This window comes from Procambarus clarkii, chromosome 3 (assembly GCF_040958095.1).
Source record: "Procambarus clarkii isolate CNS0578487 chromosome 3, FALCON_Pclarkii_2.0, whole genome shotgun sequence".
Classification (NCBI taxonomy): Eukaryota; Metazoa; Arthropoda; class Malacostraca; order Decapoda; family Cambaridae; genus Procambarus; species Procambarus clarkii.
In genome coordinates this window covers 58,374,522-58,391,832 of record NC_091152.1, presented here as the reverse complement: position 1 = coordinate 58,391,832, position 17,311 = coordinate 58,374,522, and positions in this window count along the sequence as shown.

The window sequence follows — 17,311 nt, the reverse complement described above, 5'->3', positions numbered from 1 at the left end:
GACCAACCGGGCTGTGGTGGGTATGTGGGCCTGCGGGCCGCTCCAAGCAACAGCCTGGTGGACCAAACTCTCACAAGTCGAGCCTGGCCTCGGGCCGGGCTTGGGGAGTAGAAGAACTCCCAGAACCCCATCAACCAGGTAACCTACGTGCCACAAATGGAGCTGTTTCCTAAAAATAGGAATGTTTTTACCTGTCACAGGTGTGGCATCTATACTTATACTTATGAAATGAACAATATGGTAAACAACTCAATTCCAACACAATGTCACACAAAACAATTAAATCAAAATGAAATTAAATCAAAATCGATAAAAATTCTATTTATCAATGCAATCAGAAACATTTAAATGGAATCGTAACATATTTAGTATAGCGTGTGTTGCTATTACGTGCAACAAAGGGCGCTGTTTAAAAATTTTTTTTTTTCCTGTCACAGGTCTGGCATTTATATGGTAGGTATATAAAAGTTTAGATCATTTATTATGCACCCCATACCCATCTTGTGGGTGGTAGTGGAAAGGGTTACAGAGGCACATAATGGGCTCAGGGACTGAACCCCACAATTCATTTAGCTAAGCAAGTTACAATCTTGATGAGCTAGAGTACAAAATTCAGTACAAGTCATCACATCATCAATGGGTTCGAGATCGACCACAAGTACAGTTTCTAAATAAAACAACTGACATATGTGGAGAGCTAGTGCCACAATTGATATGTTTGTCCTGCACACCGCCCCCCATCCAGTGGGCAGCGGTGGATAGGTTACTATCACTTAGTTACTACCTACAGTTAGCAAACTGGGGATATTTGGCTAAAATTTCTGGTAGTACATAATTTTGAATTAAATATTTGCACATTGCTGGAACATTCGTTATAGAATTGTCTCTGAATTCACGTATCTTTTCGCACTCAATCGCATAGTGACAGAGGGTGTGCGAATAATTTTGTTGACACAGTTTACATTTGGTCAGGTCTACATCAGCAGATAATGAGAATTCCCAGACATACTTGTAACCGAGTTTAGACTCGGTTACAAGTATCTCTGGGAATTCTCATTATCTGCTGATGAAGACCTGATCAAATGTAAACTGTGTCAACAAAATTATTCGCATACCCTCCATCACGATGTGATTGAGTGCGAAAAGATATGTGAATTCAGAGACAATTCTATAACGAATGTTCCAGCAATGTGTAAATATAAGTAAATAAATAAAAAATATAAGTAAATAAATATTAAAATAAGCTGAGCAGTAGTAACATCTTTAAGTCTGCTGATTTTATTGGATGAACCATAGATGTGTGGCTCCTCTTGCATATTAGATAGAATTACTGGTGCCAATATCACTTTGCTTATGATCTACAAGATTTTGTTGAAGGTCTTGGTTTACATATGAAAAACACGCGCGTATTCGAATGGAACGTTGTGTCAAAATTTCAAAGCAATCGGTGAAGAACTTTTTGAGATTACAGCATGTGTTGCTATTATGTCCAACAGATGGCGCTGTTAAAAAAAACATGTTTTTTTCCTGTCACAGGTGAGGCAGGTGAGGTATATAGTAGGTATATAAAAACACGCGCCTATTGGAATGCAACGTTGTGTCAAAATTTCAAAGCAATCGATAAAGAGGTTTCGAAGATTTCCCTCACTTGATAAACACGCTCCTACCCCAGGGGCCATGTGTCTCAGACGCTATAGAAACAACGTGTATTGACCTTCCAGTCGCCTGTACTTGACTGATTTTGATGTTACCCTGTGATGAGCCGCCCCACCTGCTTGATCAGCACTGAAGCGTTGGTAGGTGTCAGCCAGGGTGGATACACACGTGTAGTCCCACACCAGCTGTCTGCCACTCTTCCAGCAATATATTGTGATGCCATCTGGGCGAAGCGTGAGAACGTCCGTGTTTTGGTCCCCAAGGATGCAAAGTTTTCTCTCCGCTGGGCACTGAGCTGAAACAAGGCTCCTCTTGATGATGTCATTAACTTCGTTGTCTCTTGTATGCCAGCCCTTGGAGCTTCTGCAGTGCAACCCATGCAGACAATATTGGTCTCCTGCTGCAAATTCACTTGTGTTCAGTTTAAACTGGTGCACCAAGGCGGATGGCCACTGGATCTGGATGCGTGCCTTTTGCTGACATGGGTACTGCCAAAAGAAACTCCCCCTGGGAGTTTCTGGGCATGGGGGGGGGGGCACCCACTGCTCTAATGTTGACTTTCTCCTAGTCTGATGTTGCAGCGCTGAACATGGCCTCAACTATATTTTCCACTACTAGGCTGTCCCAGTTGGACTGTTTGTCCCTTTTGGTGGATCTAAGTTGAGTGCTGTGGCTGTAAGGGAATTACACTGATTCAAACATTCAATTAAAGCAGGATCGTGGATCCCTGCTGAATCACTCAGGGGTTTGGTTGGATACCTCTTGTGAGGTCGCGCGATGCATGGGAGGAGGAAACAAAGCCCGTAAGAGCAAACTTGGAGGCTGTGCGGACACCAAGGCCGCCGAGTCTTATGAGAAGGATTGCTTGCTTTCATTGAGAGTCGTCCAACGGAAGTTTCAGGGGTTTCTCCAGCATGCACTTCAGAAGGGTGTCTTGCTCGTTTAATTTAGGATTGTTGTAGGATGGAGAACACCTCAGAAAGACAGTCAACTTAGGGAGAGATACACATCTTGTGAGGAGCAAGTGAGCATCATGGGCATCACCACGAGTTGGGAAATGGATATACTAAAACTAGAAATTTCGTGAAGGAAATACCTCCCTCAATATACAAAATATACAATAAAATCCAAATTAAACTTACTTAAACTAACCTTACCAGAAAGGTAGCGTAAAAAGAAAAGTGTCTCCTAGCTAAACTTACACTAATTAAAGTTGACGCTAAGAACTGTTATCAGTCCAGGAACACTTGCAAGGTGTGAGACAATATAAGGACTACGTCATTCATAACTAAGTGAGACTGGCTACATATACAATATCAAATACTGCACACACACACACACACACACACACACAGACACACACACACACACACACACACACACACACACACACACACACACACACACACACACACACACACACACACACACACACACACACACACACACACACACACACACACACACACACACACACACACACTAAAGGAAGGTGCAGAAGCACTAAGTGTGCCACTCTCTATGGTGTATAACAGGTCACTGGAAACAGGAGACTTACCAGAAAGTTGGAAGACAGCTAACGTGGTCCCAATATACAAAAAGGGTGACAGGCAAGAGGCACTGAATTACAGGCCAGTTTCCTTAACTTGTATACCATGCAAGGTGCTGAAGAAGATCGTGAGGAAAAGGCTCGTAGAGCATCTGGAGGGAAATAACTTTGTAACGCACCACCAACATGGGTTCAGAGATGGTAAATCGTGCCTCACAGGGTTAATAGAATTTTATGACCAGGCAACGAAAATTAGGCAGGAAAGAGAAGGGTGGGCCGACTGCATTTTCCTGGATTGCCAAAAGGCCTTCGACACAGTACCCCATAAAAGGCTGTTAAAAAAGTTGGAGCAACAGGCAGGAGTAAAAGGGAAGGTGCTCCAGTGGATAAGGGAGTACTTAAGCAACAGGAAACAGCGAGTAACGGTGAGGGGGAAGACATCAGAGTGGCGAGATGTCACCAGCGGAGTCCCACAGGGCTCAGTACTTGGACCCATCCTGTTTCTAATATATGTGAACGATCTTCCAGAGGGTATAGACTCATTCCTCTCAATGTTTGCTGATGATGCAAAAATTATGAGAAGAATCAAGACGGATGAAGATAGACAGAGACTACAGGATGACCTGGATAAACTGGAGGAATGGTCTAGAAAATGGCTGCTGAAGTTCAACTCTGGAAAGTGTAAGGTGATGAAATTAGGCGAAGGGAGCAGGAGGCTGAACACAAGGTATCATCTGGGAGGGGAATTCCTGCAAGAATCAAATAGAGAGAAGGATCTGGGGGTTGATATCACACCGAACCTGTCCCCAGAGGCCCACATCAAAAGAATATCATCAGCGGCATATGCTAGACTGGCCAACATAAGAACTGCCTTCAGAAACTTGTGTAAGGAATCTTTCAGAACCCTGTATACCACTTATGTAAGACCAATCCTGGAGTATGCAGCTCCAGCCTGGAGTCCATACCTAGTTAAACACAAGACAAAGTTAGAGAAGATTCAGCGGTATGCCACCAGGCTCGTCCCGGAACTGAGAGGATTGAGCTACGAGGAAAGGCTAAAGGAGCTGAACCTCACATCCCTGGAAAACAGAAGAGTAAGGGGAGACATGATATCCACCTACAAAATTCTCAGGGGAATTGACAGGGTGGACAAAGACAAACTCTTCAGCACGGGTGGGACACGAACAAGGGGACACAGGTGGAAACTTAGTACCCAGATGAGCCACAGAGACGTTAGAAAGAATTTTTTCAGTGTCAGAGTAGTTAATAAATGGAATGCACTAGGAAGTGATGTGGTGGAGGCTGACTCCATACACAGTTTCAAATGTAGGTATGATAGAGCCCAGTAGGCTCAGGAATCTGTACACCAGTTGATTGACAGTTGAGAGGCGGGACCAAAGAGCCAAAGCTCAACCCCCGCAAGCACAATTAGGTGAGTACAATTAGGTGAGTACACATACACACACACACAGGGGTGAGGTCTCAGATTGGCGAGACGTCACAAGTGGAGTCCCGCAGGGGTCAGTCCTTGGACCTATACTGTTTCTGGTATATGTAAATGATCTCCCAGAGGGTATAGATTCGTTCCTCTCAATGTTTGCCGACGATGCAAAAATTATGAGGAGGATTGAAACAGAGGATGATAGTAGGAGGCTACAAGATGACCTAGATAGACTGAGTGAATGGTCCAACAAATGGCTGTTGAAGTTCAACCCGAGTAAATGCAAAGTAATGAAACTAAGCAGTGGAAACAGGAGGCCAGGCACAGGATACAGAATAGGAGATGAAGTACTTAATGAAACAGACAGAGAGAAAGATCTAGGAGTTGATATCACACCAAACCTGTCTCCTGAAGCCCACATAAAGAGAATAACGTCTGCGGCATATGCGAGGCTGGCTAACATCAGAACAGCGTTCAGGAACCTGTGTAAGGAATCATTCAGAATCTTGTACACCACATATGTAAGACCAATCCTGGAGTATGCGGCCCCAGCATGGAGCCCGTACCTTGTCAAGCACAAGGCGAAGCTGGAAAAAGTCCAAAGGTATGCTACTAGACTAGTCCCAGAACTAAGAGGCATGAGTTATGAGGAAAGGCTGCGGGAAATGCACCTTACGACACTGGAAGACAGAAGAGTAAGGGGGGACATGATCACAACCTACAAAATCCTCAGGGGAATCGACCGGGTAAACAAGGATGAACTATTCAACACTGGTGGGACGCGAACAAGGGGACACAGGTGGAAGCTGAGTACCCAAATGAGCCACAGAGACGTTAGAAAGAACTTTTTCAGTGTCAGAGTAGTTAGTAAATGGAATGCACTAGGAAGTGATGTGGTGGAGGCTGACTCCATACACAGTTTCAAATGTAGATATGATAGAGCCCAATAGGCTCAGGAATCTGTACACCAGTTGATTGACGGTTGAGAGGCGGGACCAATGAGTCAGAGCTCAACCCCCGCAAGCACAATTAGGTGAGTACAATTAGGTGAGTACACACACACACACACACACACACACACACACACACACACACACACACACACACACACACACACACACACACAAAAAAAAAAAAAAAATGTCAGGAGGCTGTAAGCAGGTTTGTCACAGCCCGACAGGAAAAAACAGAGAAGCAAAGGAAGAATCCGTGGTTTAATAAGGAATGTATGAAAGAAAAGGAGCAAAACAAAAGGGCATGGAGGAACTTCCGTAATAGCAGAACACCAGAAAGTAGAGAGAGATACCAGAGAACCAGGAACGAGTATGTTAGTGTGAGAAGAGCAGCTGAGAAAAGGTATGAAAATGATATAGCTAATAAAGCCAAGACCGAACCCAAGCTACTACACAGTCACATCAGGAGGAAGACAACAGTGAAGGAACAGGTGATGAAACTTAGGGTGGGCGAGGACAGGTACACAGAGAATGACAAAGAGGTGTGTGAAGAACTCAACAAAAGGTTCCAGGAGGTCTTTACAATAGAACAGGGAGATGTCGCGGCGCTAGAAGAGGTGGCAGCAAACCAGGTGACCTTGGATAGGTTCGAAATTACAAGAGATGAGGTCAAGAAGCACCTATTGGAGCTGGATGTGAGAAAAGCTGTTGGGCCGGATGGAATCTCACCATGGGTATTGAAAGAGTGTGCAGGAGCACTTTGCCTACCACTCTCCATAGTGTATAGTAGGTCACTGGAAACGGGAGACCTACCAGAAATATGGAAGACTGCTAATGTAGTACCAATATACAAAAAGGGTGACAGACAAGAGGCACTGAACTACAGGCCAGTGTCCTTAACTTGTATACCATGCAAGGTGATGGAGAAGATTGTGAGAAAAAACCTAGTAACACATCTGGAGAGAAGAGACTTCGTGACAACCCATCAACATGGGTTCAGGGAGGGTAAATCTTGCCTTACAGGATTGATAGAATTCTACGATCAGGTGACAAAGATTAAACAAGAAAGAGAAGGGTGGGCGGACTGCATTTTCTTGGACTGTTGGAAAGCCTTTGACACAGTACCCTATAAAAGGTTGATGCATAAGCTAGAGAAACAGGCAGGAGTAACTGGTAGGGCGCTCCAGTGGATAAGGGAGTACCTAAACAATAGGAAGCAGAGAGTTACAGTGAGGGGTGAGACCTCAGACTGGCGTGAAGTCACCAGTGGAGTCCCACAGGGCTCTGTACTTAGACCTATCCTGTTTCTGATATACGAAAATGATCTCCCAGAGGGTATAGACTCATTCCTCTCAATGTTTGCTGACGACTCCAAAATTATGAGAAGGATTAAGACAGAGGAGGACAGCTTGAGGCTTCAAGAAGACCTGGACAAGCTGCAGGAATGGTCGAACAAATGGCTGTTAGAGTTTAATCCAAGCAAATGTAATGTAATGAAGATAGGGGTAGGAAGCAGGAGACCAGATACAAGGTATCACTTGGGAGATGAAATACTTCAAGAATCCGAGAGAGAGAAAGACCTGGGGTTGATATCACGCCAGACCTGTCCCCTGATGCTCATATCAAGAGGATAACAGCAGCAGCATATGTCAGGTTGGCTAACATGAGAACGGCCTTTAGAAACTTGTGTAAGGAATCTTTCAGAACATTATATACCACATATGTCAGACCAATCCTGGAGTATGCGCCACCAGCATGGAGTCCATATCTAGTCAAGCATAAGACTAAAAGGGAAAAGGTTCAAAGGTTTACCACCAGACTAGTACCCGAGCTGAGAGGTATGAGCTACGAGGAGAGACTACGGGAATTAATCCTCACTTCGTTGGAAGACAGAAGAGTTAGGGGGGACATGATCACCACATTCAAGATCCTCAAGGGTATTGACAGGGTTGATAAAGACAGGCTGTTTAACACAAGGGGCACACGCACTAGGGGACACAGGTGGAAACTGAGTGCCCAAATGAGCCACAGAGATATTAGAAAGAACTTTTTTAGTGTCAGAGTGGTTGACAAATGGAATGCATTAGGAAGTGATGTGGTGGAGGCTGACTCCATACACAGTTTCAAGTGTAGATATGATAGAGCCCAATAGGCTCAGGAACCTGTACACCTGTACAGGTTCCAGAGCTCAACCCCCGCAAGCACAACTAGGTGAGTACAACTTGGTGAGTACACACACACACACACACACACACACACACACACACACACACACACACACACACACACACACACACTGCGGCATATGCGAGGCTGGCTAACATCAGAACGGCGTTCAGGAACCTGTGTAAGGAATCATTCAGAATCTTGTACACCACATATGTAAGACCAATCCTGGAGTATGCGGCCCCAGCATGGAGCCCGTACCTTGTCAAGCACAAGACGAAGCTGGAAAAAGTCCAAAGGTATGCTACTAGACTAGTCCCAGAACTAAGAGGCATGAGTTATGAGGAAAGGCTGCGGGAAATGCACCTCACGACACTGGAAGACAGAAGAGTAAGGGGGGACATGATCACAACCTACAAAATCCTCAGGGGAATCGACCGGGTAAACAAGGATGAACTTTTCAACACTGGTGGGACGCGAACAAGGGGACACAGGTGGAAGCTGAGTACCCAAATGAGCCACAGAGACGTTAGAAAGAACTTTTTCAGTGTCAGAGTAGTTAGCAAATGGAATGCATTAGGAAGTGATGTGGTGGAGGCTGACTCCATTCACAGTTTCAAATGTAGATATGATAGAGCCCAATAGGCTCAGGAATCTGTACACCAGTTGATTGACGGTTGAGAGGCGGGACCAAAGAGCCAGAGCTCAACCCCCGCAAGCACAATTAGGTGAGTACACACACACACACACACACACACACACACACACACACACACACACACACACACACACACACACACACACACACACACACACACACACACACACACACACACACACACACACACACACAAGGATGAGAGGCAATGACGAACCAGCGAGACTCGACCTAGTCTTCACTCTGAACGACTCCGACATAAGAGAAATCGGTTTTGAAGACCCAGTAGGAATGAGCGACCACAGTGTACTGGTGTTTGAGTACCTGATTGAAGAAGGGTTATTGAACTCGAGGAGGGATACCGAAACCAAAAGGTTAGCATACCGAAAGGGAATCTATGAGGGGATAAGAAAATTCTTAACAGATATAGCATGGGAAACAGAGCTCAGGGAAAAGACGGCCCAAGATATGATGGATTACATCACGCAGAAGTGCAAGGACGCAGCAAACAAATTTGTCCCATTCCAAAAGGAAAACTGAGAAATGAAGATGAGAAACCCATGGTTTAATCCGAGATGTAGGCTAGTTAAGCAGCAAAGTAAAGGGGCTTGGAGACACTATAGAAATAACAGGACACTGGAGAGCAGAGAAAGATACCAGAATGCCAGGAATGAATATATCAGGATGAAAAGAGAGGCAGAAAGACAATACGAAAATGACATCGCAAGCAAGGCAAAGACCTAGCCTAAATTGTTGCATAGGCACATCAGGAGAATAACAACAATAAAGGAACAGGTTATGAAATTAAGGATAAGGGCGGAAGGATTCACTACAAATGACAAGGAAGTGTGTGAGGAACTGAATAAAAAATTCCAATACGTCTTCACCTTAGAGCAAGGAGAAATTCCAGAGATAAGTGAGGGAATAGCTAACCAGGAACAACTGGAAGAGTTTGAGATTACCAGCGGGGAAGTAAGGAAGTGTTTACTAGAGTTGGATGTGACAAAGGCTATAGGCCCAGATGGAATCTCCCCTTGGATACTATAGGAAGGAGCAAAAGAACTGTGCCTACCACTCTCCATAGTGTATAGCAAATCACTGGCAACAGGGGAACTGCCAGATATTTGGAAAGCAGCTAACGTAGTCCCGATATACAAGAAAGGGGATAGACAGGAGGCACTGAACTACAGGCCAGTGTCCCTAACCTGCCTACCATGCAAGCTGATGGAGAAGATTGTGCGAAAAAAACTAGTGGAGCGTCTGGAGCGAAGGAACTTTGCAACACAGCATAAACATGGGTTCAGGGATGGCAGGTCCTGCCTCACAGGGTTACTTGAATTCTACGACCAGGCAACAAAAATAAGGCAAGAAAGAGAAGGGAGGGCAGACTGCATATTTTTGGATTGTCAGAAAGCCTTTGATACAGTGCCACACAAGAGGCTAGTGAAAAAGCTGGAGACGCAGGCTGGAGTGAAAGGGAAGGTACATACTTTGATACCTTCAACATGTACATACATGTTGAAGGTACATTCAACATACTTCAGCCACGTTATTGTGACTCATCGCCTGCATATGGACCATTCTCAGCGCCTTTCGACAAACTAACACACTTCGTAGCAATCTAGTTCACACTGCTCCTCCTGCTTCTAATGCTGCTGGTGTCTACTCTATTTCCTGTTCATCTTGTCCTCTCCAATACTTTGGTGAAACTGGCCGTACACTGAATGACAGACTTAAAGAACACAAGAGAAGTGTTAAGTCTGCAGACACTAACAATGCACTCTTCTGCCATGTGAGGGATTCTAATCATCCCATTGATTGGTCTTCCTCCAAAATAATCTTTCCTGCCTCTACTCTACACAAACGTCGTCTTGTAGAATCGGCTCTTATAAACAATGTACCCAACATGAACTTGAGTCCTGGCTTTGTTGCTGTGGACTCTTCCCTTTCACAGTATATACTCAAATGCTCTAATCTTTCTAACAAACGTGACTTTACATAAGCTTTCCCCCTTCCATTTCTTTCTTTCTCTTTCCTTTTCTTTCTCTCTTCTCCCTTTTTCTGTTCATTGTCTTCTCCTACGCTCCCTTGCTATCCTCTTCTTTTTCCCTATTACTATCTCCTTCGGTGGTTATAATAGGAGCTGCCTCGTATGGGCCAATAGGCCTGCTGAAGTTCTCATTACTACTATCCCCTACACGTGACTTTCCTCCTCAGCTCTCTCTTGCCTATTTATTGCCTGTCCCTACCTCCTCATCACAATCGACTTGAGAATGGTCCAGGACGGACCGAAACGTCGTCGTCCCTTCAATTTCTAGTGTGTGGTCTGGTCAACAAAGGGAAGGTACTCCGGTGGATAGAGGAGTACCTAAGCAACAGGAGACAACGAGTCTGTGTGAGGGGTGAGGTCTCAGATTGGCGAGACGTTACAAGTGGAGTCCTGCAGGGATCAGTCCTTGGACCTATACTGTTTCTGGTATATGTAAATGATCTCCCAGAGGGTATAGATTCGTTCCTCTCAATGTTTGCCGACGATGCAAAAATTATGAGGAGGATTGAAACAGAGGATGATAGTAGGAGGCTACAAGATGACCTAGATAGACTGAGTGAATGGTCCAACAAATGGCTGTTGAAGTTCAACCCGAGTAAATGCAAAGTAATGAAACTAGGCAGTGGAAACAGGAGACCAGACACAGGATACAGAATAGCAGATGAAGTACTTAATGAAACAGGCAGAAAGAAAGATCTAGGAGTTGATATCACACCAAACCTGTCTCCTGAAGCCCACATAAAGAGAATAACGTCTGCGGCATATGCGAGGCTGGCTAACATCAGAACGGCGTTCAGGAACCTGTGTAAGGAATCATTCAGAATCGTGTACACCACATATGTAAGACCAATCCTGGAGTATGCGGCCCCAGCATGGAGCCCGTACCTTGTCAAGCATAAGACGAAGCTGGAAAAAATCCAAAGGTATGCTACTAGACTAGTCCCAGAACTAAGAGGTATGAGTTATGAGGAAAGGCTGCAGGAAATGCACGTAACGACACTGGAAGACAGAAGAGTAAGGGGGGACATGATCACAACCTACAAAATCCTCAGGGGAATCGACCGGGTAAACAAGGATGAACTATTCAACACTGGTGGGACGCGAACAAGGGGACACAGGTGGAAGCTGAGTACCCAAATGAGCCACAGAGACGTTAGAAAGAACTTTTTCAGTGTCAGAGTAGTTAGTAAATGGAATGCACTAGGAAGTGATGTGGTGGAGGCTGACTCCATACACAGTTTCAAATGTAGATATGATAGAGCCCAGTAGGCTCAGGAATCTGTACACCAGTTGATTGACGGTTGAGAGGCGGGACCAAAGAGCCAGAGCTCAACCCCCGCAAGCACAATTAGGTGAGTACACACACACACACACACACACACAAGGATGAGAGGCAATGACGAACCAGCGAGACTCGACCTAGTCTTCACTCTGAACGACTCCGACATAAGAGAAATCGGTTTTGAAGACCCAGTAGGAATGAGCGACCACAGTGTACTGGTGTTTGAGTACCTGATTGAAGAAGGGTTATTGAACTCGAGGAGGGATACCGAAACCAAAAGGTTAGCATACCGAAAGGGAATCTATGAGGGGATAAGAAAATTCTTAACAGATATAGCATGGGAAACAGAGCTCAGGGAAAAGACGGCCCAAGATATGATGGATTACATCACGCAGAAGTGCAAGGACGCAGCAAACAAGTTTGTCCCAGTCCAAAAGGAAAACAGTGAAATGAAGATGAGAAACCCATGGTTTAATCCGAGATGTAGGCTAGCTAAGCAGCAAAGAAAAAGGGCATGGAGAAACTATAGGAATAACAGGACACTGGAGAGCAGAGAAAGATACCAGAATGCCAGGAATGAATATGTCAGGATGAAAAGAGAGGCAGAAAGACAATACGAAAATGACATCGCAAGCAAGGCAAAGACTCAGCCTAAATTGTTGCATAGGCACATCAGGAGAATAACAACAGTAAAGGAACAGGTTATGAAATTAAGGATAGCGGCGGAAGGATTCACTACAAATGACAAGGAAGTGTGTGAGGAACTGAATAAAAAATTCCAATACGTCTTCACCTTAGAGCAAGGAGAAATTCCAGAGATAAGTGAGGGAATAGCTAACCAGGAACAACTGGAAGAGTTTGAGATTACCAGCGGGGAAGTAAGGAAGGTTTACTAGAGTTGGATGTGACAAAGGCTATAGGCCCAGATGGAATCTCCCCTTGGATACTAAAGGAAGGAGCAAAAGAACTGTGCCTACCACTCTCCATAGTGTATAACAAATCACTGGCAACAGGGGAACTGCGAGATATTTGGAAAGCAGCTAACGTAGTCCCGATATACAAGAAAGGGGATAGACAGGAGGCACTGAACTACAGGCCAGTGTCCCTAACCTGCCTACCATGCAAGCTGATGGAGAAGATTGTGCGAAAAAGCTAGTCGAACATCTGGAGCGAAGGAACTTTGTAACACAGCATCAACATGGGTTCAGGGATGGCAGGTCCTGCCTCACAGGGTTACTTGAATTCTACGACCAGGCAACAAAAATAAGGCAAGAAAGAGAAGGGTGGGCAGACTGCATATTTTTGGATTGTCAGAAAGCCTTTGATACAGTGCCACACAAGAGGCTAGTGAGAAAGCTGGAGATGCAGGCTGGATTGAAAGGGAAGGTTCTCCGGTGGATAGAGGAGTACCTAAGCAACAGGAGACAACGAGTCTGTGTGAGGGGTGAGGTCTCAGATTGGCGAAACGTTACAAGTGGAGTCCTGCAGGGGTCAGTCCTTGGACCAATACTGTTTCTGGTATATGTAAATGATCTCCCAGAGGGTATAGATTCGTTCCTCTCAATGTTTGCCGACGATGCAAAAATTATGAGGAGGATTGAAACAGAGGATGATAGTAGGAGGCTACAAGATGACCTAGATAGACTGAGTGAATGGTCAACAAATGGCTGTTGAATTTCAACCCGAGTAAATGCAAAGTAATGAAACTAGGCAGCGGAAACAGGTGACCAGACACAGGATACAGAATAGCAGATGAAGTACTTAATGAAACAGGCAGAAAGAAAGATCTAGGAGTTGATATCACACCAAACCTGTCTCCTGAAGCCCACATAAAGAGAATAACGTCTGCGGCAAATGCGAGGCTGGCTAACATCAGAACGGCGTTCAGGAACCTGTGTAAGGAATCATTCAGAATCTTGTACACCACATATGTAAGACCAATCCTGGAGTATGCGACCCCAGCATGGAGCCCGTACCTTGTCAAGCATAAGACGAAGCTGGAAAAATCCAAAGGTATGCTACTAGACTAGTCCGAGAACTAAGAGGTATGAGTTATGAGGAAAGGCTCCGGGAAATGCACCTTACGACACTGGAAGACAGAAGAGTAAGGGGGGGTACATGATCACAACCTACAAAATCCTCAGGGGAATCGACCGGGTAAACAAGAATGAACTATTCAACACTGGAGGGACGCGAACAAGGGGACACAGGTGGAAGCTGAGTACCCAAATAAGCCACAGAGACATTAGAAAGAACATTTTCAGTGTCAGAGTAGTTAGTAAATGGAATGCACTAGGAAGTGATGTGGTGGAGGCTGACTCCATACACAGTTTCAAATGTAGATATGACAGCCCAGTAGGCTCAGGAATCTGTACATCAGTTGATTGACGGTTGAGAGCCAGGACTAAAGAGCCAGAGCTCAACCCCCACAAACACAACTTGGTGAGTGCAACTAGGTGAGTACACACACAAACACACACACACACACAGTAATCACAGTAACGTGATGCATCAATGAGATAATCCGTCGGAGCTGTCATGAGGATTCCAACCTTCTGTATATACTGTGTCATATACAGATATAACACAAATACATATAAAAATTGTAATACATGTAACACAAACACATTAAAATACATATAACACAAACACATATAAAAATGCGTCTCGCTAAAAGGTTTCCATCAGAGCTTCACAACAGTCGTGTTTTTCTTCCCTAACTTCCTCTTCCAGTTCGAGAAATTCCCCGACGAAATTCGCCAATTGTGTTTCCCCGCAGGTTGTTCCTGTCATGTTAGTAGCGTGCCTGGAACTGTCTTCACCACAGTGTTCTCGTGACAACTCCCACATTTCCTTCACTAATCCTGGCTGGGATACACAGTGTCCGCCGCTCTAATTTAAACTTTCAGGCGTCTGACCTGACACAGAGTGAAAGCTTCGCTCCTCCCAACTGACCTGAAAGTGATGGCTTCTCCCACACTAAATGCTCCAACTTTGTTCCTACAGAGCGCTGTAGGAACATTATATATATATATATATATATATATATATATATATATATATATATATATATATATATATATATATATATATATATATATATATATATATATATATATATATATATATATATATGTACATACATATATATATATATACATATATATATATATACATATATATATATATATTTATATATATATATATATATATATATATATATATATATATATATATATATATATATATATATATATATATATATATATATATATATATATTGTGACGATAATCTCCTTCAAGAGATTGAGCCTGCTCTTCCCTCCTAAGTTCGTCGCTATACATCCCTATACAACTAATATGGAAGAAATATCCAACAAGTACAACTCCAATGTTTGCCAGAGATCAAACGTATTCAGCACCAGGAACACCTGCTAACCCCGCCACTCGAACCACCAAACTACCTGTCCGTCGCCTGCTCATCGCTGATTGGCCGGTGGTCAGTCGCACCTGCTTCTCCACCACCACACTACCTGATGTCTGGGGCCACCACGACCTCAGCCCTCAGAATATCCAGTGCTTTCAACAAGTTAACACGTCTCGTTGGTAGACTAAGCTCTGGCTTACGTGTACTAAGAGAGGTGGCAGCTTAAAGCCAATATTCCTGCACCTATCTATCTGATTGCATATTGTTCACTTGTTATTACTCACTTGTCTTAACGTAACTTTTCATTTTGTCATTTGATTATTCTTATTATTTTGATTGATTTTATGTTCCAATTTGTATGTCCATTTTATTCATGTTTTGCTTTTCTAACGTAATTAAAATCTCACTGTTAAATTTACTTGTGTTTTGTGTGTCTTCCCATTACCTTACCACAGACGAAGTTCCAGATTTTCTCTTTTTGTTTCTATATGTGACGAGGCCATACCCCTAGCTTTTGAAACAGCCGAACACCAACGCGTTACCGTCACAGTATATATATATATATATATATATATATATATATATATATATATATATATATATATATATATATATATATATATATATATATATATATATATATATATATATATATATATATATATATATATATATATATTGTGACGATAATCTCCTTCAAGAGATTGAGCCTGCTCTTCCCTCCTAAGTTCGTCGCTATACATCCCTATACAACTAATATGGAAGAAATATCCAACAAGTACAACTCCAAGGTTTGCCAGAGATCAAACGTATTCAGCACCAGGAACACCTGCTAACCCCGCCACTCGAACCACCAAACTACCTGTCCGTCGCCTGCTCATCGCTGATTGGCCGGTGGTCAGTCGCACCTGCTTCTCCACCACCACACTACCTGATGTCTGGGGCCACCACGACCTCAGCCCTCAGAATATCCAGTGCTTTCAACAAGTTAACACGTCTCGTTGGTAGACTAAGCTCTGGCTTACGTGTACTAAGAGAGGTGGCAGCTTAAAGCCAATATTCCTGCACCTATCTATCTGATTGCATATTGTTCACTTGTTATTACTCACTTGTCTTAACGTAACTTTTCATTTTGTCATTTGATTATTCTTATTATTTTGATTGATTTTATATATATTTTTTTGATTTTAAATATATATATATATATATATATATATATGATTTTATATATATTTTTTTGATTTTATATATATATATATATATATATATATATATATATATATATATATATATATATATATATATATATATATATATATATATATATATATATATATATATATATATATGACAATGTCAGACCACGATTGATTCCTTCTGAAGATGTATTTAATATACGAAAGTACTTAAGGAAATTCCTGTTTCATTTTCCACCGTGGTCTGACATTGTCACATTCTTAATCACGTGTTTATTTTCGTGATTATACACACACACACATATATATATATATATATATATATATATATATATATATATATATATATATATATATATATATATATATATATATATATATATATATATATATATATATATATATATATATATATATATATATATTGATGTATACTGGCAGCAGGTTTTCTTTCAAACATGTTTCATTGAATATGACCGCATATTCTGTATTTATTATTTTCTGGTTTAGGGCTTCTATCCCTCTAACTATTTTCTTAGCATCAGGGCTTAATTGAAATAGGAGTTCTCCAAAACTCATTTTCGTACTTTTAAGGTGAAGAAAAGAAGTGATTTACTATAGAGTGTATTACACTTATTTATATAATTTGCACGACGTTTCGAACCTCCATGATTCATTCTCAAGTGAACAGATCTTACAATACTAGTTGATTTTATACCCGCACTGGGTCAGGTGATAATACAATAAAGGTGAAAACATGGGGGGATACATAAGGGATAAATGTGAGGTGAAACATAGAGGCTGCAGAAGGCTTATTGGCCCATACGAGGCATCTCCTATCTAAACAAAGATTAATCCAGTGTAATTGGCTTGTTATGTTGGACATTGTCTTCTGTGTTGGCATCGATATGTTCTTGTCTTGTCCTTACTCTC